This window comes from Carassius carassius, chromosome 31, assembly GCF_963082965.1.
Source record: "Carassius carassius chromosome 31, fCarCar2.1, whole genome shotgun sequence".
Taxonomy (NCBI): domain Eukaryota; kingdom Metazoa; phylum Chordata; class Actinopteri; order Cypriniformes; family Cyprinidae; genus Carassius; species Carassius carassius.
In genome coordinates this window covers 21498117-21521426 of record NC_081785.1, presented here as the reverse complement: position 1 = coordinate 21521426, position 23310 = coordinate 21498117, and positions in this window count along the sequence as shown.

The following is a 23310-nucleotide window of genomic DNA, read 5'->3' as shown; positions in this document are numbered from 1 at the left end:
GTTTTTGATCCACAAACAAGCCCTTAAACCCCCAAGACATTTCATGTGCCACACCATCTCACCATCGTCCCTCTTCCTAAAGTCTGCCTTCTCCATCTCCTCATCCCTCTCTTTTATAAACCTCTGAACAATAGAAGGAGATAACAGAGGGATTAGGCAGAGAATAGGGATTGGGTCTGTCTCCATTTCTCTGGATTGATTCTTGAACCATTGTTTAATCCCTGGCCCTGGACTCACATAGCTGTGGTTGACTGCCTCAGGTGGGTTGTTGGAAGCAGGTTGAGGGGTGAAGAGATGAAAACTCTGGCTGCTGTACATGGGGTTGTCACTGAGTGTCTCATATCTGTGGCGGTCCTATTGTCTTTGGGAAGCCTTAATAAGAATGAAGCCGTGAGGAAAGATGAATGGAATCCTCTGGCTGGAGTGCTTTAGACAGTAGGTTGGGTCCTTTTGATGAAAGCTTGTGGCCACCTGAACACTTAATCATATTAAGTTACTGAAGGTTTAGAGAAGGCCCATAGCTTAAGTTTACAGGTCAAATTACAATATTTGTATACTGTACAATTAGGCAGGTCCTTTTCCCTGGTGCTCAAAGAATAGACCAGAGTTTTTAAACACCTGGGGCCTCATTTATAAAGCGTGCACACAGGATTGATCTTAGTTCCATCCAGCTCCAAACACACTTGCCTGGAAGTTTCTAGTGAATCTGAAAACCTTGATTAGCTGGTTTGGGTGTGTATAAGTGGGTTCGTAGATAAAGTCTGCAGAACAGTAGAGTTGGGTTGAACAGTACCACAGAGGGCCTTCTTTGGACCTCCTAGTAACAAGACTAGCTGCCAAAACATGACTACCATGGATATATTAGGATTGATGTATTTTATAAATGCCTAGAATGGTTTAGGAACTTGTATTTTTGAACATAAATACTGTTTAAGTACAGCTTATATAACATCTGTCTAAAGATGTAGACATTTGTTCAACTGAACAACAGGTCACAGTGTGATAAGACCATTGTGATCCTTTTGGAATATCAAAAGAGTCTAAATACACTAAGACCAACAGCCATTTCATAAAAGATCCTTTAGCTTTGCAGCTTAACGATATAGAATGGCCTAATTTTCTGATACTTGTGTAGGTCTATTTAAATAATGGTGAGGTAAACTCACAAATTAAACACCTTTATGAATGCCCACAGGCTCTGAAAAGGGATGTCTCATTGTACAGAAGAAACCCTCAGAAAGAGTGAGATGATATCTTACCTTTTATGTGATGAGTTGCTCTAAGTGAGTGGATGTGTGTTTGTGTATGTGCCCAGAGCAGTGTTTCCAATTAAATGGACCGTCTTCCTTCTCCTTCCGGTTCTAATTTTGTACCACATTAAAGGAGTGCGACGCCATTGAGGACACAGAGCCACATTTTCATAATTTGCTGCCTCGATGTGCTTGCATCCCCTTGCGTCTGTGGCTGTGAATGCCTACCTGAGGAAGAGGCACAGCCTCCATCCAGTGAGAGAGAAGCAATATTCACATGTAGCGGTAGTTTTCTTTAATTTACTGGCCTATAATGAATTTCAATTGTTAAAAAAGACATGTTGGAGCACCTTTCTACCTCTTACCAAATTATTGGACCTTGGAGGGTTAGTTCACCCGAAGTTCCCAAAAAAGCAGCACGATACACCATATTCAAAGAGAACCCATTATATTCAGTGCATATCTGCACTATATTTGGTGCTTTCCCTAATTCTTAAAACAGTACAAATGGATTTGGAATGTTCACTTGGAGTTGGGTTTTCTCATGGTGTACATGAGCACTGTAAATTTCAAGCCATATGATAACTTTTTGTGAAGGACAGACTGCAATTTCTGTGAATAACAAGTGGTAGTTTGAATATGTGGGAGTATGAGTGACATTTAAAAATTAACTGTGGAATGGGAAAATTAGCAGTTTCAGAAGAATTTAAATTTTGGGATGAGTTATTCCTTTAAACTCTTAGAATATAAAATCATGTTTGGATCCAAACAGCATGTTTTAATAAAATACCAAGTCCAGCTTGTTCATTACAGCCTTGTTGATGGTCAATCAATGGATTAAATTAGGTTACAGAATGCTATAGTTTCATTGGTTTACAAATCATATTGCAACAAACATGTAATCAGGGATTGCTTGGTTGACACTTTTTCATGATTTCTTGTGGAAAATATTTGTGAAGGGCTTAAACGGATGAATCACATTTTAAAAAGTTTACATTTCCACCCTGACAAACAGGAGCTAATCGCAGTATTGGGGGAACATTGGGAAAATGTTTCATAATGGGCAGACACCAGCTAATCTAAAAAGCTCCCCATTTACAAATGGAAATCCCAGGATCCAATTGGGCTAATGAAGAGAGTTGAGCGGGATAATGCGATGTGCTGTAATGCTGTGTAAGAGGCCTGTAATGTTGTGTTGGTGGTGGAGCCTGTGTGCTATGAGTTGTGTGACTGACTGGAGAGACTTCCAGAGCCCGAAGGCCTGGCTGCTGCTCTCAGTGCCTGCCTCAAGAGACCTCTTCTTGGTAAGATCGGTCTTTCTCGCCCTTCTGGAGGAGGAGGGAATTCGGCATGCTGAAGTGATGCAGAATGGACTCTCTTCTGATCTCTTGCTCCATCCATTCCTACTGTTCTCCATCAGTTTCAGATGTGGGCTTGAACAGAAAATTAGCTGAATGAGTCTGTTCTGTACATTTACAGTCTTTAGCTCTAGATATACAACATAATACAGCAACAACAACATACAACCCGAATTCCGGAAAAGTTGGGACGTTTTTTAAATTTTAATAAAATGAAAACTAAAAGACTTTCAAATCACATGAGCCAATATTTTATTCACAATAGAACATAGATAACATAGCAAATGTTTAAACTGAGAAAGTTTACAATTTTATGCACAAAATGACCTCATTTCAATTTTGATTTCTGCTACAGGTCTCAAAATAGTTGGGACGGGGCATGTTTACCATGGTGTAGCATCTCCTTTTCTTTTCAAAACAGTTTGAAGACGTCTGGGCATTGAGGCTATGAGTTGCTGGAGTTTTGCTGTTGGAATTTGGTCCCATTCTTGCCTTATATAGATTTCCAGCTGCTGAAGAGTTCGTGGTCGTCTTTGACGTATTTTTCGTTTAATGATGCGCCAAATGTTCTCTATAGGTGAAAGATCTGGACTGCAGGCAGGCCAGGTTAGCACCCGGACTCTTCTACGACGAAGCCATGCTGTTGTTATAGCTGCAGTATGTGGTTTTGCATTGTCCTGCTGAAATAAACAAGGCCTTCCCTGAAATAGACGTTGTTTGGAGGGAAGCATATGTTGCTCTAAAACCTTTATATACCTTTCAGCATTCACAGAGCCTTCTAAAACATGCAAGCTGCCCATACCGTATGCACTTATGCACCCCCATACCATCAGAGATGCTGGCTTTTGAACTGAACGCTGATAACATGCTGGAAGGTCTCCCTCCTCTTTAGCCCGGAGGACACGGCGTCCGTGATTTCCAACAAGAATGTCAAATTTGGACTCGTCTGACCATAAAACACTATTCCACTTTGAAATAGTCCATTTTAAATGAGCCTTGACCCACAGGACACGACGGCGCTTCTGGACCATGTTCACATATGGCTTCCTTTTTGCATGATAGAGCTTTAGTTGGCATCTGCTGATGGCACGGCGGATTGTGTTTACCGACAGTGGTTTCTGAAAGTATTCCTGGGCCCATTTAGTAATGTCATTGACACAATCATGCCGATGAGTGATGCAGTGTCGTCTGAGAGCCCGAAGACCACGGGCATCCAAAAAAGGTCTCCGGTCTTGTCCCTTACGCACAGAGATTTCTCCAGTTTCTCTGAATCTTTTGATGATGTTATGCACTGTAAATGATGAGATTTGCAAAGCCTTTGCAATTTGACGTTGAGGAACATTGTTTTTAAAGTTTTCCACAATTTTTTTACGCAGTCTTTCACAGATTGGAGAGCCTCTGCCCATCTTTACTTCTGAGAGACTCTGCTTCTCTAAGACAAAGCTTTTATAGCTAATCATGTTACAGACCTGATATCAATTAACTTAATTAATCACTAGATGTTCTCCCAGCTGAATCTTTTCAAAACTGCTTGCTTTTTTAGCCATTTGTTGCCCCCGTGCCAACTTTTTTGAGACCTGTAGCAGGCATAAAATTTTAAATGAGCTAATTAAGTGGATAAAAGTGTAAAATTTCTCAGTTTAAACATTTGCTACGTTATCTATGTTTTATTGTGAATAAAATATTGGCTCATGTGATTTGAAATTCCTTTAGTTTTCATTTTATTAAAATTTAAAAAACGTCCCAACTTTTTCGGAATTCGGGTTGTAATATTGCTATGGTACAATACTATGCTACCATGTCCAAATATTGTGCTCTCTTTTCTAATACCTGTTTTCTTTTCTACCCCTTGTTGTCACTCATTTTCACCAATGATGGCCCCTCCCCCTTCTCTCGTGCAGTCGCTCTTGCAGATGTGCACAAACAAGAAGAGATTAAAGCAAAACGAATCTAAACAGACAAACGGAATTAGACTGACGGGTGTTGGTGGCCTGGGTTGGAGTGATAAACAGTGATGCTGAGTGTGTGTGTGTCTGCGTGCGTGTGTTTGTGTATGTGTGTGTTTTCTACTGTCTAGAGGATTAACAGTGGTTAGGTGTGTATGCTGGGTTGATTGCTTTTGGGTGCTGCAAAGTGTTTGTATAATCCATTCTGTTTTTGTAATTGTTTCTTTTTAATTTCTATGTGACATCAGGCTGAACTCAATGTTTTTGGCTGGCACAAAAATACATGCAAATATAAAAATGTATAAGCTTATATTCTATATATTATATTATATTCTTATATTATATATATATACAGTAATTTGAACATCCGTATTTAGGTTTATCAACATTCTTTTATTTTTTTAATAATTGTTAATACTCAATGGGTCATTTTAAATGAAAATACATTTGAAATATTAACTTAATATGAGGTTTATTTGCATGCATAATATATACATTGGTCTGGCAGACACATTTTAGATCAGATGTATGGGTGAACGACTGATTCCTATATATCTACACTTACAGAACTGCCAGTTATTTGAAAAGCTTAAACTATTTAAAGCCACTGTGTGTAATTTCTCTAAAGGTTTCTCTTTAGTGGCACTAAAATGATTGTTTCTAAACAGGTTTTTAAACTTTTCAGTTGTTCATACAAATGGGCAGTACTATACTAAACTCAATGCCATTGGTTAAGTTATAAATATCCGCTTCACATCAGTGTAACTACATCGTCACTGCAGCTGCAGACTCACGAGAGTATTCACACTGGAAGCATTTGTACAGCGTCACAGCAGCGGTTCCAAAGCTACATATTTATTTACCAAGACTGCTATAAACTTGTTTCCAGAATTTGGTCAGTTAAAAAACTAAAGTCTTAAAAGTTTGTCAATATGGGAATTCACAGGTAAAAGGTAAACAACAAAAACAGCTTCTATCATGTCGTTTCAGTCGTACTTTGATATAGTGTTATATTTCGATATAGCAATGTTTATAATGTTTTTTATAATACACCATACTTTCACCCAAAGTGAATAATTAAAAACAAGTCAATCTTCTATAAATATATTTGATTTTTTATTTTATTTTCTGACTTACTCAAGGTCTTGTTAAAACGCAATAGACATTCTTATTCTGTGCATTTGTAGCACTTTTTGTGTGAAATCATATTTATTTTGTCCATCAACGGTGTGCTGTCACTTTAATTGAGCATGAGCGTGATGCTCCTGCTTTACGCTCTCGTGCTGCTCCTGCACCCGATGTCAATGTCAATGTCAATGTCAATGTCACCTTTATTTATATAGCGCTTTAAACAAAATACATTGCGTCAAAGCAACTGAACAACATTCATTAGGAAAACAGTGTCAATAATGCAAAAATGATAGTTAAAGGCAGTTCATCATTGGATTCAGTTATGTCATTTCTGTTCAGTTAAATAGTGTCTGTGCATTTATTTGCAATCAAGTCAACGATATCGCTGTAGATGAAGTGTCCCCAACTATGCCAGCCAGAGGCGACAGCGGCAAGGAACCGAAACTCCATCGGTGACAGAATGGAGAAAAAAACCTTGGGAGAAACCAGTAGTTCAATTCCAGGCTGCAGCAAAGTCAGATTGTGCAGAAGAATCATCTGTTTCCTGTGGTCTTGTCCTGGTGCTCCTCTGAGACAAGGTCTTTACAGGGGATCTGTATCTGGGGCTCTAGTTGTCCTGGTCTCCACTGTCTTTCAGGGATATAGAGGTCCTTTCTAGGTGCTGATCCAGCATCTGGTCTGGATACGTACTGGATCCGGGTGACTGCAGTGACCCTCTGATCTGGACACAGACTGGATCTGGTGGCCATGTTGACCTCGGAACAAGAGAGAAACAGACAAATATTAGCGTAGATCCCATTCTTCTAATGATGTAGCAAGTACATAGGGTGTTATGGGAAGTGTTTCCGGTTCCGGTTTACCTAATTAATGCAGCCTAAAAATCCTTTAACGGATTTGGATAATAAAAGCATATTAGTATGTTATATGTATGCCAGGTTGAAGAGATGGGTCTTTAATCTAGATTTAAACTGCAAGAGTGTGTCTGCCTCCCGAACAATGTTAGGTAGGTTATTCCAGAGTTTGGGCGCCAAATAGGAAAAGGATCTGCCGCCTGCAGTTGATTTTGATATTCTAGGTATTATCAAATTGCCTGAGTTTTGAGAACGTAGCGGACGTAGAGGATTATAATGTAAAAGGAGCTCATTCAAATACTGAGGTGCTAAACCATTCAGGGCTTTATAAGTAATAAGCAATATTTTAAAATCTATGCGATGCTTGATAGGGAGCCAGTGCAGTGTTGACAGGACCGGGCTAATATGATCATACTTCCTGGTTCTAGTAAGAACTCTTGCTGCTGCATTTTGGACTAGCTGTAGTTTGTTTACTAAGCGTGCAGAACAACCACCCAATAAAGCATTACAATAATCTAACCTTGAGGTCATAAATGCATGGATTAACATTTCTGCATTTGACATTGAGAGCATAGGCCGTAATTTAGATATATTTTTGAGATGGAAAAAAGCAGTTTTACAAATGCTAGAAACGTGGCTTTCTAAGGAAAGATTGCGATCAAATAGCACACCTAGGTTCCTAACTGATGACGAAGAATTGACAGAGCAACCATCAAGTCTTAGACAGTGTTCTAGGTTATTACAAGCAGAGTTTTTAGGTCCTATAATTAACACCCCCGTTTTATCAGAATTTAGCAGTAAGAAATTACCTGTCATCCAGTTTTTTATATCGACTATGCAATCCATTAGTTTTTCAAATTGGTGTGTTTCACCGGGCTGCGAAGAAATATAGAGCTGAGTATCATCAGCATAACAGTGAAAGCTAACACCATGTTTCCTGATGATATCTCCCAAGGGTAACATATAAAGCGTGAAGAGTAGCGGCCCTAGTACTGAGCCTTGAGGTACTCCATACTGCACTTGTGATCAATAGGATACATCTTCATTCACTGCTACGAACTGATGGCGGTCATATAAGTACGATTTAAACCATGCTAATGCACTTCCACTGATGCCAACAAAGTGTTCAAGTCTATGCAAAAGAATGTTGTGGTCAATTGTGTCAAACGCAGCACTAAGATCCAATAAAACTAATAGAGAGATACACCCACGATCAGATGATAAGAGCAGATCATTTGTAACTCTAAGGAGAGCAGTCTCCTATGATACGGTACTATGATACGGTCTAAATCCTGACTGGAAATCCTCACATATACCATTTTTCTCTAAGAAGGAATATAATTGTGTGGATACCACCTTTTCTAGTATCTTGGACAGAAAAGGGAGATTCGAGATTGGTCTATAATTAACTAGTTCTTTGGTGTCAAGTTGTGGTTTTTTGATGAGAGGCTTAATAACAGCCAGTTTGAAGGTTTTGGGGACATATCCTAATGACAATGAGGAATTAATAATAGTCAGAAGAGGATCTATGACTTCTGGAAGCACCTCTTTTAGGAGCTTAGATGGTATAGGGTCTAACATACATGTTGTTGGTTTAGATGATTTAACACACTCATTTGTCCATGCACACGGGAAACAATATGCACCTCTCAAGTTTGTGCTGTGAAACCATCCTGAAACCGGCGTAAAACTGAGTAACTTAAGAGCGGAATACACTAAAGTCTAGACAAGTTGACGCTAGTCGCTGAAGGTCAGCCAGTTTTCAGATTTGAGTTAACAGAGTTCATAGTAAAGTTTGATGGTCACAGACTATGATTTTTTAATATATTTTTTTTGCTTCAGACTATGGTTTCATCCTTTTAGAGTTAACAAACATGTTTGATGTTTCAGCTGATTTTAGAACACATTGATTTGTTTGCCATGTCTCCTAACAACAAAGCACATGTTTCTGTGTGAGTTTGTTGTGTTTGGAATGACTTGAAAGTCTGGTAGTGTGTGATCCTCAGTCGTTTATGATGGCCAGTTTTAGGGGTGCTCCGATCACGATCGGCCGATCGTTATGCGCATCTCGTCAGTAAAGCCGGTTCTCTAATCAGCGGTAAATTCCCTCAGGTGCGTGATTTCACATAGAGCATCTGTTACTACACGGAGCCGTTGTTAACTGAGAAGATGCGCAAATAAACGCTGAAAATGAACGTAGATTTGCGCATCTTCTCAGTTAACAACGGCTCCGTGTAGTAACAGCTGCTCTGTGTGAAATCACGCACCTGAGGGAATTTACCGCTGATTAGAGAACCGGCTTTACTGACGAGATGCACATTAACGATCGGCCGATCGTGATTGGAGCAGCCCTAGTTTATAGAAGTTGGGTGGTTCCTTGTTCTAACCATCAATTGTTGATTTTATGGAGGCTTTGGGGCTTCAATGGAGATTTAGATTAAAAATAAGGAGCTTTTTAATTGAGTCTATATGATTTTAGGTGGAATAGATCACAAGATTTTAAGATGCATATTGAAAATACATAAGATGAATTGATATTTCATGACAGTTTTAAGGATCATCTTTTTATTGTATAGAATGAGAATGTCCAACATGCCTAGATGGTGTGTAAGTGGTTGTCTAATACTATGTGGTTGTTAAGGTATTGTGAATGACCATGGTACTATGTGTATGCTAAAGTGTTTTGGGTGGTTGCTAAGGTGTTGCCAGGATGTTCAGGGTGTTCATTAAGTGATTGCTTACTGCCCCAATTAAAAATGAGCCCAACATTGCATCCAAAATCAAATACTTCCCTACTGTATAGTTTGCCAAAAACAGTATGCCAAAAGAATCCAAATTCATGGTATTCAAAAAAAGTAGTCTAAAATTACCCGGATGACCTTCCACTTCTGCATGGATTCTGAAGTGCACATTCAAACTTTCTATCCCATGAGGCCATGGGAGAGGATTTATGGATGGCAGTGAAGCAATGCAACTGACACTGGTAGGTCACATGATAGTAACAACATGGCAGATGTAGTACGTCCGAATTTCATGCATTCTACCCATATCCATACTATATAGAACATACTTTTTTTAACAGTCATAAAGTAAGTTCAAATTCAAATGTAGTACCTACTCAATATGTGATTTCGGATGCACCTCAAGTCTCTATAATCTCCATCTGAGCTCCATGTATGTCTTAAGTCCTTTCTTCAGTGTTTTTTGGCCTGTTTTTATCATCCATCTGTCAAAATGTTGTATTGCAAACTTGTATATACAATGCAGTATATCTCCCCTTGCTCATTAATGTCCTTACCACAAATGTGAAAGACTCACACAACAAAGTTCAATATTTAGGGTAGAAGCAGTAGTTACAGTGATGGTTGTCTTGACAAGCACTATTAATACAGTAACCGAATGCAACAGGCCTCTATCCCACCTGGGACATGCATTCCCAACCCCTCCACTCAATCTCCTCCCAAATACCAGAAAGCAGATTACATGGAAGAAGTGTACAGTCCAACAAAAGATTACAGATTGTAGACATCCCCAACCCAATGCCCTTTAACCAGGCTGCTGGAGTACAATGCAGTCTTATTCCATCTCGTCCCCACAGCAAAACTCTGTCGCGCTGCCTGTTGGTCTGTTGTGGTGAAGAGGTTTCTGCTGCGACTCATGCTGGAAAAGGTATCCTCCTAACGACACTGTTTCACACCAATGCCCTATCTGCTCAACCGGTATTAGTTAGGCTTTGGGGTTCAAGTGACTAAGGGGGTTTAGAGATGGATTTAAAAGGAGAAGAGGAGAGAGTGAAGAAAGAGAGGGAGTCTCTCTGTTGTTCTTGAAAATCTGTATTTATCCAGGATTAGAGACACCAGCATGTTAATAATTGTTTCTCGGAGAACTGCGAAGAAGCACTTCCCCTGTAATCCCCTAATCAGACATTACACCTCTGAGCATGCCCGCGACAGAGGCACACCAACCGCTCACGCTCACTCGCTTTCCCAGCATCCCACCCGTCTGTGGTGTCACTGACGCCCACCACACTGCGCAGACGCCAAGAGTTTATGTGCCACACAATGCAGCGATGCTGTAACCGGCCTCTCAGAATGAGCTCATGATTAAGGCAACAACAAAACTATCAATCAACCAAAGGCAAGAATCCAAATTTTCATATTTTCATATTTGTAAATTCAGGCCATGTTATCATATTTCCAAAAGTGTTCTGGATTCTGTATGTAGTCTAATGGGAAAAGAGCCCCCGAAGATTATTTGAACTGTGTTATAGTCAACTAAGACCCTTTCACACTGCACATTGGTCACGAAAAATTGCCGGAACATTGCTGGATCGCCTTCTGTGTGAACGCAAACACGTCCCGGGATTGATTCCAGGACTGATCCCAGGTTGAGGACCTAGTAACATTGCCGGGTTCAGTCCAGGAACGTGCTCTTTGAGAACAAAAGCCAGAACTAAAGCCGTAAAGGATGTGTCGTAGTGATGACGCACATTATCGTGCAACTCTTTTACCGGTTGTTTTGAAGGCAGATCAACATTCGCGACAAAAAATATGTGCAAACTGTAATGAAGCAGAGATCGGCTAGTTTCTCACTTACCGCACTGAAGCGGAGATCGTTCGCCATAGTTAATGTGAAAGTTAACGTGACTTCGTACATTATACGTCACATCCTGATGTCACGTGTCTTTATGGGACCTTTACGGGTTGTGTGTGAACGCACGTACATATTCCGGGTAATCACTGGCAGTGTGAAAGGGGCAAATTCTAGTGACCTGGGAACAATTGCCGGGACACATTACCTGTGTATTTTCAAATGGCCACAGTTCAACTAATGCTGCATGTGTTTTGCTGTCACCCAAACAAGAAAATTCTATCATTATTTATTCACCCTCATGCCACCTCTCATTTATATGACTTTCTTCCTGCTTTTGAACACAAACAGATTTTCTGAAAAATAGCCCATCTCTCTGAGTCCACATATATTAAATGTTAAATTACTGCTGTTTAGATTCTCAGAGATCCTGAGGATTAAACCAGTGAGGGCTGTAATATGTGGAGAAAGTTATAGCCTATGTTATCATTCCATGCATCTCAGTGGCAGTTGCTCCGCTGACACCTGGAGTCCAGAAGTGTGACCTGCATGCTGACCCTGCAGTTTCAGAAACATTTATAAAGCCAATCACCTGAACCATAAATGTCATGCTACAATTTACTCTAAAGCTGCTGGATAATGATGTCCGTACAATGCTGACTGACTGAAGAGACTAGAAGAACACAACCTACACCACCTTGAGGTCTTGTTTATTCTACACTACACACACATTTTTATATGTCTGTTAATGGAGACAAATGCTTTTTCGATACATGATGGTGCAGTTATAGCATTTACCCACAAGGGCTAACTGCTAAAGCTAACCAGTCAATCTTAACCAGGACCAATTCTCACTATTAACCAGTAGCTTATTAGCATATTTGCTGTTTATTAGTACTTAAAAAAGCAAATTAATGACTTATTCTGCATGACCATATTTTAGATCCCTCAATCCTCCTACCGTATCTAAACTTAACAACTACTTTACTACTACTTTACTAGCAAATTAGGAGTTTATTAACTCAAAAGTCATAGTTAATAGTTTGTTAATAGTGAGAATTGATCCCCAAACTAAAGTTTAACCAACGATTTGATGTACATAATGTAACAGTGCTTTGATTTGTTTCATTGTCTATTAACAGTGTGTTTTGCGTGGTCCACTGACTACAAACAATGTTACTAGCCTGAAAAGTGCATGATGACTTAGACACAACAGTGTTGCACTGCTTAGTGGGGTTTTATTAGATTTGATCATAGAGGGCAATGAACCTCTGTGAGTTCATTAGCAGTGCATGCTGGGAGAATGACTGCCGGCCTCGCTCTCTCTGGGCCGGGTGGAGGGTCTCGGACCACCGGCTGTGCTAGAGGTGAAATGTTAGTGTTTTTGATTATGAGGTCTTTCTAGTCCCTTTCATGGTGTGTCAGGACTGTGATGTTCAAAATGTGACATTTAAATCATATTCTAGTCAAAGCATTTCATTAAAAAGAACCATCATAATAATAATTGATATAAACCTCAATACTGAATTCAGGTTATAATGAGGCCTTTCATACTAAAAAGGAAAAACTGCTTTCAGCGTATGTCTCAGCTGTTAACGCTTAAAACAATAGTATTCTTGTTTAGAGCAGCAGGTGTTAGGTTATTGTTTTTTTTTTTTTTTATCATCTGCCTCGATTTGTTTTTTTTGTGTTCCATTTTCATAACAATGGTATCTCAACCCAATGGCCCATTGTTTACTTGATTTCACACACTGTATTTCTTTTTGTTTTTTTCCTTCATGTTTTACAATTTTTTTTGTTGTTGCCATTGTTAATGATGAATGTTGATTGTTTGTCCCCCGTCTCTCTCCTCCCCCTAGTTTGGGATGGAGAGTGAGTAGCGGGGACACAGAGGGATTAACCTGGCAGAATTTAATTAGTGGGGCTGTTGTCTCTGCCCTTAACCATCCAATCTCCTCCAGCAACAGCTTGGCCTGTGATGGACAGACCCCGTGTTTGGGGTGAGGGGGGAAGTTTGTGCGTATAAGTGCATGTGTGTGTGTTAAGGTCCCCATTATTCAACTAAAAAGCACAGTAGATGAGTTTAAAATATGTATGTATTATTTATTTAACAACTGGGTGATTTAATAACCAATTGAATGGGAAAAAGATGTCGCAAATGGCTGGGACATTTTGTGGCAGTCAGCCTGTTGTATTATACTTGAAGAACAACATGTAGTCTTTAATATTATGCTTTTTGCTCTTGTCCTCTGACCCCTCCCTCCGTCACCCGGCGGGTCGTATTGAACGTGTGGTCCAGCGTGTGGGCTTGGGGGCAATCATTGGCAGATCTGAAGCTGACACTGTTGCATTGTAATCTTGATGCTAAGCTTCCCATTAACCCATCTGGGGTCCAACGCCCTGCATAACCTCTCCAAACACACGCACACACACTTTTGATGCTGGTCATGTGCGGGAAGTGTGCCTGTACACATGAACACCTGCTGAGCATTATGGAATAATTAATACTCGCATAGTCCATAAAACAAGATCAAATTCCCTAAAAAATAGCCTATACTTGGAGATACTGAGGAACCCAAAGACATTATAAAAGCATTGTTTCTTTCTAAAGCATCTGACATTTTAGAAGTACATACAGAAAACATAGATGGGTGATATACTTAAATATTTATAATTTTCTTACAATTACAAATAATTTTAATGAATAATTTGAAAGGATGCAATACATTTATCATAAATTGTCAGACCAGACAAAAGATGTATTTCACAACATTTTTGTGCATGTGTGTGTGTGTGTATATATATATATATATATATACACACACACACACACACATATATATATATATAGTACATTCTGTTTATTAAGGAATTTTAACAAATGTATCATGACTGACTGCTGAAAATTCAGCTTTGATATCACAGAAAACATATGTGTATATACATAGTGTATATATATAGTGAATAAAAAATAAATGAGTAAATAGAACTCATATAAAGAAGACTGTCATGTAGAATTATAAGAAAGGGTCAAAGGTAGTCACTCATTGTGCTTTGGTTATATAACATCACACCCTAAATGTATAATAAAAATGGCTTTTATGGATCTGTCACTGCAGGACACCATGAGAATTAATGTAGTGTTTATCTTGTTCCTCCAGAAGAAAATGGACTTGGAACATGTCAAATGAATCCATTCTTTCACCATTTAATTATAATATGGGTTCCAAATACAGTTTCTTTTCTTTTTCACCGGAGACTTTGACAAACTAAGCTTCTTTAACCTCTATAACTGACTTACAAACAAACAAACACCCACCCCACCCTCTAAACTACTAATTAGAGGCTCAGTAGGACACTATGAAGGTTTTATGTTTCACTTTCCTAACAGGAGACTTACAGCTCTACAGTTCACCCAAGCTGACAGCAAGCTGCCTGTGATATATTATGACAAAGAACTATTTAATATTCAACAGACTTTAAAGTTTAGGACTGTTTTAGTCAATGTATTGCTTATTTAGCCTAAGTTTCTCTCTTTTTGTAACTGATTCAAGTGAAGTTTCTCTTACTATGTGCTATATACACACACTATTAGCACATATTAAAAGAGGAAACATAACTTTTTTAAAGCTGGGAATTAGTATATATTTTCTAATGAATAATGAAGTGTTCTGTTTTCCACCAAACTGCAGTCCCAACAACAATAGCCTTATTACCACTGCCCCATATATGCTTCTTTATTAACATGAAAATGACAGCTAGAAAAGAGAATAAATAGATGCGTTGTTTGTTAGAAACTAGGCCAAACGACTGCTGGCTAACAGAAGGGCCTCCGTGGGTCACCGTCTCGACGCGGAAGCACCAAAACCACAACAAAGAAAACCGTAAACAAAAACAACTCTCACTAACGCGGAAAGTTGTGACGTAGTACAGTCTAGACAATGCATCATAATGTGAGCTCAAAATGTCTTTCTGTTCTTGTCATTCAATTAGAAATGAATTATACCACAGAATTTGGATAAAATGTAGCCTTTGTATTTCTAGAAGCGTATAATACTGTTAATGTTTTCCAGCAAACCAGATTGTTTTCTTTTTCTGATTATTCACTTCAGTCAGCAACTGTATATAATTTTTAAATACATTTGTAAAACGTTCTCTCAGGATAATGAGAACAAAAATCAGTATCTGTTCTACAGCTTGATATAGACATCATACCAAACCCGGCCTACAGCGCGAGGTGCCATAACAAAGTGTTGTAAGGGGTTAAAAGCACTGCCCTCCGTCGGGACTCCAGTTTGACCCCCATGATCTTCTACTGCATGCCCCATGGGAGTGAGAAGTCAATAAAAACGCTATTGTGAGTACAATGGTGTAGGACAGTCAACCCAACTGGTGTATTTATCCTGGACTTTGCCTTTTACATGCTGTTTTTTTCTCATCAGTGTATTTTCTAAGCTTCTATTCTAAACTACAGTCTATTTTAACCAATCCTTATGCAGTAATTACTTAGAGTGGATATGGGCTGAGATAAACTTGATTCAGGCTCTAAAAATATTCACACAAACAACTAATTTCCTAATCTGAACATATATATGGAAAATAAGTACTTAAAGGTTTAATTCCAACGTTTGATGTATGATGTAGATTACAAGCAGATAAACCATAGAAAACAGACTTATAACCCACATATAAACAAGTACAAACAGCTGCTCCTAATACATGCAGCTCAGCCAGAGGCCTGGCCAGGGACTCTAAACCCCACCAGATTTGCTCCATAATGCCCTTACCCCACCACTCAAGTTCCACATTCTGCCCTTGGTTATGTGACCCAGCCTAAATAGCCCTTTTGTCTGACTGGGACAAAAAAAAACAGTGGCTGAATGTCTGGTGTGGCACGTGCTTTGCTTTGTGCCACTCTGCACACTGAACAGGTGGGGAAATTTAAAAAATTGAGGAAAAATAAAAAAAATTGACAAAAACAGGGAGAAGTTAAAGCTGTCAATCACTCAGGTTACTTGGCAAATCTTTGATGATATTATTCCTGCATCAGCCCAGGAGGCCCAATGCTGCGATCACATGTACTGTATCTTTACTATGCTGTTTTCTTCAGATTAACCCATGGGTAGCTTATTGCTATGGGAACTGCTGAGGTAACCAAGAGCAGGGCATCCATGATTGGCTAATTTGAACTTTCAAACAATACCTGGTGGTCTCACTGGGATTTGTACCTACATCCCAGAAGTACATTATTACATAACCACTGTGGTGTCACAAAGGTTACAATGAGAAATGCATTAAGGGAAACTGAAGCCAGTTATTAGAAATGTTAGTATTTACATTCTTTTCAAGTTTCATTCATGATGAAAACCAGTTCATGGACGGTTATGGATGAAACTAAATGTCTTTGTTTCTATGGTTGCCATAGAAACTTTCTATGAGATAGAGATTTCCATCTGGCAAATCTCCGCTCTCTACCCAACAAAACGGACGAACTGCTTCTGCTCTCTCAGACAAATAAAGATTTCTCCCACTCTGCTGCTCTGTGTTTCACGGAAACTTGGCTGAATGACACCATACCGGACAGCGCGCTCCATCTGCCGGACTTTCAGCTGTTCAGAGCGGATCGCGACGCAGAATCAACGGGGAAATCGCGCGGCGGCGGGACATGCTTTTACATCAATGAACGGTGGTGTACAGATGTAACTGTGTTAAAGAAGACGTGCTGCTCAAATCTCGAAACGCTCTTCATTAACTGCAAGCCGTTCTATTCGCCGCGGGAGTTTCATTCGTTCATTCTGGTTAGTGTTTACATCCCTCCTCAAGCGCACGTGAGCTCAGCTTTACAGAAACTCGCTGAGCAGATCACAGAGACAGAACAACAACACCCAGACTCTGTTTTAATCATTCTTGGGGACTTTAATAAAGCCAATCTCTCCCGTGAACTGCCAAAATACAGACAGCATGTTACTTGTCCCACAAGAGACAGTAATATATTGGATCACTGTTACACAACAATAAAGGATGCATTTCACTCTGTTCCACGAGCAGCTTTGGGACATTCTGATCACCTTCTGGTTCATCTTATACCGACCTACAGGCAGAAACTGAAATCAGCTAAACCTGTATTAAGGACTGTAAAAAGATGGACTAATGAAGCAGAGCAGGATTTACAATCTTGTTTTGACCTCACTGATTGGAGTGTTTTTGAAGCTGCTGCCACCGATCTGGATGAACTCACAGAGACCGTAACATCATATATCAGTTTCTGTGAGGACATGTGTATTCCTACCAAGACTCAACTAAATTACAACAATGACAAACCGTGGTTCACTGCAAAACTCAGACAGCTCCGTCAGGCCAAAGAAGATGCTTACGTGAAGGGGGACAATGTCTTGTATAAACAGGCTGAATACACACTGGAAAAGGAGATCAAAGTGGCAAAGAGGAATTATTCTGAAAAAATAAGGACTCAGTTCACTTCGAACGACTCCGCGTCAGTGTGGAAAAGCCTAAAGAAGATCACCAATTACAAGACACCACCCCCCAGCACTGTGGAAAATCAACGACTGGCAGACGATCTGAACGAGTTTTACTGCAGGTTTGAAAGAACACCCATCACCTGCCCTGAACACCTCTCCACACAACCGTTCACACCAATAACAACTCCTGCAACCAACCCTGAATGCCTCTCCAAACAAACGTTCACACCATTCACAGCTCCTGCAACCAACCCTGAATGCCTCTCCACACAACCGTTCACACCATTAACAGCTCCTGCAACCCATCCTGATCACCTCTCCAATCAACCGCTCTCACCATTCACAACTCCTGCAACCAACCCTGAATGCCTCTCCAAACAACTGTTCACACCACTCACAACTCCTGCAACCCATCCTGAACACCTCTCCAATCAAGCGCTCTCACCATTCACACCTCCTGCATCCCCCCTCTCCCCCACACCTGCAATACTGATCAGCGAGGATGCGGTGCGCCAGGTCTTCAGGAAGCAGAAAAGGAAAAAAGCACCAGGCCCAGATTGCGTTACACCAGCCTGTCTGAAATCCTGTGCTGACCAGCTGGCCCCCATCTTCACAAAGATCTTCAACAGATCGCTGGAGCTGTGCGAAGTCCCTTCATGCTTCAAACGCTCCACCATCATCCCCATCCCAAAGAAATCCAAAATTACAGGACTAAATGACTACAGGCCTGTGGCTCTAACGTCTGTAGTCATGAAGTCATTTGAAAAACTGGTGCTGGCCCACCTGAAGGACATCACTGGACCCTTGCTGGATCCTCTTCAGTTTGCCTACAGAGCAAACAGGTCTGTGGACGATGCAGTAAACATCGGACTGCATTATGTTCTGCAACACCTAGACAGACCGAGGACCTATGTGAGGATCCTGTTTGTGGACTTCAGCTCTGCCTTCAACACGATCATCCCAAACCTCCTCCTGCCCAAACTAACTCAGCTCTCCGTGCCCACCTCCGTCTGTCAGTGGATCAACAGCTTCCTGACAGACAGGCAGCAGCTAGTGAGGCTGGGAAAATACACATCCAGCACCCGTACAATCAGCACCGGAGCTCCCCAGGGCTGTGTCCTCTCCCCACTGCTCTTCTCCCTGTACACTAATGACTGCACATCTAAGGACCCCTCTGTCAAGCTCCTGAAGTTTGCAGATGACACCACACTCATCGGCCTCATTCAGGACGGTGACGAGTCTGCTTACAGACAGGAGGTTAAAGAGCTGGCTGTCTGGTGCAGTCTCAACAACCTGGAGCTTAACACGCTCAAAACAGTGGAGATGATCGTGGACTTCAGGAGAAACCCCCCTGCACTCCCCCCACTCACCATCATGAACAGCACTGTGACTGCAGTGGAGTCATTCAGGTTCCTGGGCACCACTATCTCTCAGGACCTGAAGTGGGACATTCACATTGACTCCATTTTGAAAAAGGCCCAGCAGAGGTTGTACTTCCTTCGCCAGCTGAGGAAGTTTAACCTGCCACAGGATCTGCTGAAACAGTTCTACTCCACCATCATCGAATCCATCCTCTGCACTTCAGTAACTGTCTGGTTCAGCTCAGCTTCTAAATCGGACCTCAGAAGACTACAGAGGGTAGTCCGGACTGCTGAGCGAATCATCGGTTCAACCCTCCCATCTATTCAAGAACTGTACTTATCCAGAGTGAGCAAAAGGGCTGTTAAAATCACTCTGGACCCCTCACATCCAGCACACTCCCTCTTTGAACTGTTGCCATCTGGTCGACGCTACAGAGCACTGAGTGCCAGAACGACCAGACACAGGAACAGTTTCTTCCCTCAGGCAATCCATCTTATGAACAGCTGATAATAACTGTGGGACACACTACACTATTTATATTTATATACACTACACTTTTTATCCAACACACATACTTAGCGTACACGTAAATCTTTTGCACATAATATACATGTACATACATGGAACACACTATACTACTTATATTTATATTTATATACACATACACTTATTTATCCAAACACACATACTTAGCGTACAGTTACAATTTTTCCACATAATATACATGTACATACATAAATGCTCATTTTAATATACCTGCCATACATTGTCAATTTGTATATTGTCAATCCTTACCCACCTATTTGTATTTTTTTGTATTTTTTATTCCTTATTGTGTTTTTTGTTCTGTCGCTGTTATGTTGCACTGCGGAGCTCTGTCACGAAAACAAATTCCTCGTATGTGTAAACATACCTGGCAATAAAGCTCATTCTGATTCTGATTTACAGAGGCCTGTTCTGCCTTTTTGGGTTGTTAGTTGCTCTTTAGGGGTTGCCCACGTAACTCTAATATATAGTTTGCTTTTTTGGGTGAGGGGGTTTGCTGGATTATTCAATAAATATAATGAATAATTGTGTGTGTGATTGGTCCAAATACTATATTGAAGAATGTTTGTAACCAAAGCGTTGCCGGTAGCCATTGACTTCCATTGTAAGGGAAAAAATACAATGGAGGTCAAAGGCTAAAATATCTTCTTTTGTGCTCAACAGAAGAAAGAAACAGTTTTGGAACAAATGGAAAACGAGTAAATAATTACAATTTTCATTATTGGGTGAACTTTTCCTTATTTGGGTGAATGATATACAATAACATATTTTTAAGGTCATATAAACTAATGAGTCTGAATTATTGATACACTAATGGAAACAATGGGTAGTAGAACCTGAAGCAAAGTTGAGTGTCACTAAGGTTAATGGTGCAGCCGCTCATAAAGAGCAGTTACTGAGCTCTCACAGGCACAATCAAGTGCTCCGATTTCTCCAGCCTTTGATTAGGATAATGAAGTATTCCCAAGTGCAAGTCACCTCTTTATCCTCAAACAATTAGGAGCCCTTGGAGGACTAATTACCCTGCTTAGGAAAGGGACCTGAAAGATGATGGAAGAAGAAGAAGAACTAGCAAACGCCAGCAGGGTTGCCAGGTCTGTGTAAAAAAATATGTCACTCCCATATCTAAAATGCATATTTACAGTCACTGTTGTGCTATACAAATTTTCAACATGAAAACCGCTATATAGTAGTAATCATAAACAGTGTTTTCATAAAAGACTTCACAGGAGTTCAAAGGCTCCCTACCAGTGCCCTTCCCTTATAAAACTTGTTGATCCTGGATCAACATTATTGTCCAAAAATATAGATTTAACCCAATCACTACCCCTAAACCTAACCCTACCAATTTATTACTAAAATCAGTGGGAAGTGATAGCTGCTTAACAAGGGTGTAGTAAGTCCAATGTCTCTTCTCAGGAGCGTAGATATAAGAATCACTGCTCACACAGCAACCCTCTGTTGTTTAACCATAGCTGCGCTCCTTTATATCTCCTTTCCCATTTGCTTGAAAGTATTTCACTAAAAATATTTGATCGTATTTTTGCATGGCTCTCCCGCTAACACACTGCTCTGCACGTTTTGTGTCATCCTTATTCAGATTATCAAGTCCCAGAACCCACTGATCTGCCAGTCTGGTATTTGGTTTCAAGTTTGGAAAGTAGAGTAGATTGTATATTTTTTATATTTTGGAATTTATGTTTTTATAAAGGTACCGTAGAGTGAGAAATTTGGAAATGCTTAAGCTATAGTGTGAACACTCAAGAGAGGAAAGTCTTGACAAAATCGAACACAAGTGCTCACAGAAGAGGTGCTTGAGACGCATGTTAGTACCAGGTGGAAACAGCTATGCTTTATGGCTGACCGCTTGTAATCAGATAACCCAAATCACTTAATAGCAGGTAAAACAGTAACTGATGTCAATTCTCTTTTCAGTTCTCCATAGCCATAAATATCACCTGAAACCATAGTGACCACAAATAATATATCATAAGCCACTTTTCCACCATCTGGCCAAATGGTTCAGAGGAAAACAAAGAGGAAAACAAAGCCAAAACCTGGACATTTTAGGCAATATAGAAATCCTGGCCAGGATGTGTTGGGAAAAATAACTTGTACGGTCAAAATGCATATTTCCACTTGAGCTTGGTTTGGAACAGCATGATTACAAGCCATCTTTGGCTTGGATTTTGCCTGGAATGTTATCTCTTGCAGAAGGAGAGTGCTGAACTGACATATTTAATTGTTGTGTTAATGTTGTTAATTTACCTTAACCTTTGACGGTTTTTAAATTTGGCAGCCTTCAATCTTCGGTCTGGAAACTCCACCTACTGACGTCATAGGTTCCCTTGTTCGAGACCAGCAAGGTTTCCGGACCAGTTCGAAACCAGGATTTGGCACTGGCCCAGGATTTTTTTTAGTGGAAAAGCACAGCCCAGTTCTCCATTGGGTTCTAGCTCCAGCTCCGGCCGTGGTCCAGATATTTAGCAAAAAATAACATAAGTATCTCACAGTATTTTAAATATCTGTATTAGCATGCTAAATATCTCACAGGCATGCCTCATGGGCTTCTCTCAGAATGTGTCTTTGATACACTTTGTATCAACAATAGCCTACCGATTTGCCTTCGTTTTCGGATAGTTATTGGTGGTTTCCACAAAAACTGTGCAGTGCAGTGTGTACCCAACTTAAATTAAATTTGAATCACGCTCCGACCACAAAACTCTCAAGAATAGTTCCAGTGGAAGACAGAGTTACTGGATCTCAAGCCTTCAGATGACACACAGCTCATATCTTAATTCTTGTCTCTCTAAATAAATAAAAAATACATGTATACATACATACATACTCTCAACATACAGGAGAAGTGAGTACAGCACAAAGTGGTTGCTTGATGTGACGAAAAACAGAGGTTTGCCAGAACTGGGGTTATAAAGGGCAGTTGATTCGCGCAAATAACCAAACTGTGTTTGAATGTAACCATATTGAGCACTCAACTGCAGGGATGTGTTCTGCTGCGGTGTGAATGTGGCCTGTTTCTAACAGATTCAGTTACCAGTGATTATTAAGGATAAGTATGCTGGAATATAGTTTATGAGCTAATAACTGCTGAATAAATAAAAAGCAATTTAGGCTGAATTGACCTGCAGGGACTGACAGAATAACAAATCCCAACTAGCTTCTCCTGTCTTTTTTCCACTAATATACAGGCTCAGCGCCTAGCACAGTCCATCCAGAAGAGTCTCAAAGCAATAATCTCATGGCTTTCGTCTAATTAATTAGTGGCCTCTGTTACTCTTTCTAACAAGTGCACCTTATTTGTGAGAGATTAAGAGCAAGCGAGAGCTCATTGGAAAGGTGTAAATGATTGGTAAGACCTCCTCTGTGCACCTGCTTAATTGGGCTAATGATGGACCCCAGAGGGTTTGTGGAGGAGAGAGCTACAAAGTGTCTCACTGGGATGAGTTCTGGCCAAGGTAAAGCACAAAGACTAAACGTAAAGAACAAATGCACAGCAGGTTAGAGGTAGTAAACCACATGCACTACATAAACTAAACTAAACAGACATTTATGAATGTCATATGGGTCAGTTTAGATGAATCATAAATTCCTGTTGACCAACTTCTTGGAATGACTGTTCGTGTTTGGGATTATCAGTTTGCTCTTACGCTGTCTGTTTATGTAGGACATTTTTAAAAACATTGCCATTAGAGTCTGAATAATCCGCTGTGAAAATATTTCCATTTGTCCCTTTAAGGAGATTTTTCATTAATGGGCTACAAGGCCTAACAGAGGAA